This window comes from Lipotes vexillifer, unplaced genomic scaffold (genome assembly GCF_000442215.2).
Source record: "Lipotes vexillifer unplaced genomic scaffold, Lipotes_vexillifer_v1.1 scaffold584, whole genome shotgun sequence".
In the NCBI taxonomy this organism is placed as follows: Eukaryota; Metazoa; Chordata; class Mammalia; order Artiodactyla; family Lipotidae; genus Lipotes; species Lipotes vexillifer.
The window spans coordinates 275,099-278,163 of record NW_006783036.1 but is presented as its reverse complement, the minus strand read 5'-3'; the positions used below and the strand labels follow the sequence as shown (position 1 = coordinate 278,163).

The following is a 3,065-nucleotide window of genomic DNA, read 5'->3' as shown; positions in this document are numbered from 1 at the left end:
CCCGGCACCTCTGTGGTCCAGATAGGAGCCTAAGAGCTCACACACCTGGCCTGGCCGTCAGGCCTCGGTGCCAGCCCTCCTTCCATTCCCAGAGTTGACTTCGTCAGGCTTTGGGCCCTGGCCCAGGACCCCAAGGCCTTCGCTTGCACTGGGCAGGGGTTCAGATTCCCCTCCTTCCAAGGGCAGTAAGACAGCTCGGCCTCGCACAAGGGCGCGGGCGGGTTTCCCTGGGGGATCGCCACCGTCAGTCCCCAGGGAGCTGTGGCAATGGGCAGGGTGGTCTCACTCGTTGGGGGCCGCGTCCTGCGGCTTGTTGGTGCTCTGGGTCCCCTCTCCCTGGGAGGGCGACTGGGAAATGCCTCACCTGGAGCCCCAGGCTTGTCCAGGAGCCTCCGAGAGGGAGGAAGAGTGGGGAAAACATCTGGTGTTGTTCCAGAAGCAGCCCCCCTTCCACGTGTACACCCTCCGATGACACCGGCCCCCCAGCAGTGCTCCAGGGGGAGGGCCTCCACAGTGTCGCCCAGTCCCTCGTGGCTGTGGGAACATCCACGTGGAGCCCACGCCCTCCCCCCTCCAGGCCTCACCCCAGTGCCTCATGGGACAGAGTAGCTCAGTTTGGGATGAGTGAATGAGTGGGTGAACGAATGAACGGCAGGAGCCTGCCAGCAGAGCAGACACACAGAGGGAGCTGAGGGCGGCCTGGGTGTATGCACTCCATGGTTTCACCCCGACCCTGCTGGGGGTGGGGGCAGTTCACGAGGGTCTCCAGCCTGAGAGCCGGCCCCTTGTTGCGTGCTGCACCCGCCCTGCCCTGCCCAGAGGCCTCCTCCCCCACCCATGGCCACACCCGGCAGCACGGGAGCAGCTTCACGGCCTCCGAGACACTGTCGCCCCGCACTCAACCTCTCTGCCGTCTTTGTCTCTTCCCTGGCCCCCAGAGAGGGTGGGCTGGAAGGACACCTGCAGAGGCAGGCGGGGGTCAGGGCTGGTCAGATACCCCAGTGGGTTGGCCTTGGCCCCGTTCCTGTGTCCCTGAGCGAGAGAGCCCCCCTTTCTTAGATCCCTGCGGCCAGGGAAGCAACAGGCAGGAGCGCCCACCAGCGAGTTTGAGTGACCGGCCAGGCCACAGGGGTGGCTTCAGCATCCCTGGGCACTCAGAGCTGTGCCCGACCCGAAGCTGCATCACGGAAGGGAGAACCTGGAGGCTGGCAGAGCCCTGAGGGTCCCCCTGGGACATGGAAGAGGGGTGAGGCCAGCTCCAGCTCATGCTTGCGGGGCCCCTGGCATGGAGCTTCCAGAACCTGCCCACCCAGGAGCGAAGGCCCTGCAGAGGCCACCGGGCTGGGCCTGCAGAGCTGGAGCCTTAGGAGGGCAGGTGGGGTGTCCCTGCCCCGACCTCACCCCTGACTGTGGGGCCAGAAGAGGGCAGACGGGGGTCTCTCTGGGCGGTCACCTGGACCTCTGCAGAGCTGCTGGGAGGTGCGCCCTGGAGGGCAGCAGACCCCTGGCTCAGCGTCCAGGGCTGGCTCACGGCCCTGCGAGTGGACTGTGACCTGACGCCTGGGCCCCGCAGCCGGCAGGGCCATCTGCCTCCCACAGGCCCACAGTGGCCTGCGCCTGTTCCTAGGCGCTGGTGTTTACCCTAAACAAATGTGGTGTGTGCTCAGGCCAGCTGGCGTTGGCACTGGGCACTCGAGAGCAGGGGAGGGAGGCGGGCCGTCTGGACCCCCACCAAGGCAAGCAGGATGCGGCTGGGGGGGGATGTCTGGCATACGGGGAGAGCATCTGCAAGCTGCCATCTGGTCTAGCTTGGGCTCTGCTGCACACTCCTTTCTTGGGACCTCAGTTTACCCATCTGTCAAAGGAGGCCACGCACCGCGGGCTGACCCACCTATGGTGGGAAACCTGACCCTGGGTGTGAACTCCGCGGAGAACCTCATGTGAGGGGACTCACTGCACGTGTACTGAGGCAAGGGCAGAGCGAGGACGGAGGTCTTGGTGGGGGGGCACAGTTGACCCCCAAACCCGGGGCCCATCAGTCACAGTGACTCAGATGGTCAAGGCCGAGCCCACCACCCTACTCGCCCGCCACACCTCATCAGCATCAGCTCCCTTCCCTCCCACAGCCCCTCTGGGGTCCCTTCCCTGTCTCCCTCCGTGGCGGACCCCCCGGTTCACCCCCCAGCACAGTCTGCATCCGAGCCCCCGGTGGCCTGACACCGCCTGCCCGCCCTTGCTCACAGGGCACCCCCTCCTTGGCCCCAGCCCCCCGTCGTCGTGCCCTTTGTCCTTCTGCTTTTCCGGTCATTTGTTCAGAGCCTGTGCTCAGTTCCCACAGCCAACCACCTGGCTCGGGGCACCTGGGGAGGCAGCAGGCTGGCCTCCAGCCGTCGTCGGCCTTCGGGGAGCGGCTGAGCCGTGGGACCCGGCGCCGTCGCGCAGCAGGGCCTCAGGGATGCACAGCAGCATCGCAGCCACCCCAGGAGTCAATTAGAGGCAAACCCACCCCAGCCCCCCAACCCCCGTGTCAGGCCAGACAGGCCTCCCCGCGTGCATTTGACAAGTGGAACGCTAGGGTGTCTGGGGACCCCCGTGGAAGGGGCTGCTAGCCGGGCCGTGGTGGGGCCGTCTGGCACAGATCGTGGCCGAGCACCAGGGTGAAAGGGGTATTGTGGGTGAGGTTGGGCTCTGGCCCCGCTTCTTAAATTACCCGGGGGTGCGGTGAGGTCCAGGGGGAAGAGGCCCTGGCCGGGTCTCCCCCAGCCTGGGCCACCTCGGTGGGGGGAACCGGGAGACGTGTAAGTTTCATCCATCCCCAGCCTGAGGAGTAGGTGCTCCTGGCGGGAGGGGGGCGCCCTCGTTCAGCCCTGCCTGCACGGGGCGAGGAGAGGCCTCGTAAGGGGGGAGCCCCACCCTGCCGGGCCCTGCGGAGGCGGGGCTGAAGCCATCACAGCCAGCAGCCACGGCCCCCTCCACAAGGCTGGAGGACAGCGGGGCATGGAGGGCGGAGGCCCAGCCACGGAGCCTCTGCAGATGGGCGTGTGCTTCAGCAGAAGATTGAGCTG

At 66.9% G+C, this 3,065-nt stretch overlaps 1 protein-coding gene across 1 annotated transcript in view; it reads left to right on the top strand.

Annotated features, from left to right (window-relative positions):
• Nucleotides 1-3,065, top strand: part of ADSS1 (adenylosuccinate synthase 1) — an 18,897-nt gene that overhangs the window by 3,379 nt on the left and 12,453 nt on the right. The gene's annotated exons all lie outside the window — the stretch shown is intronic.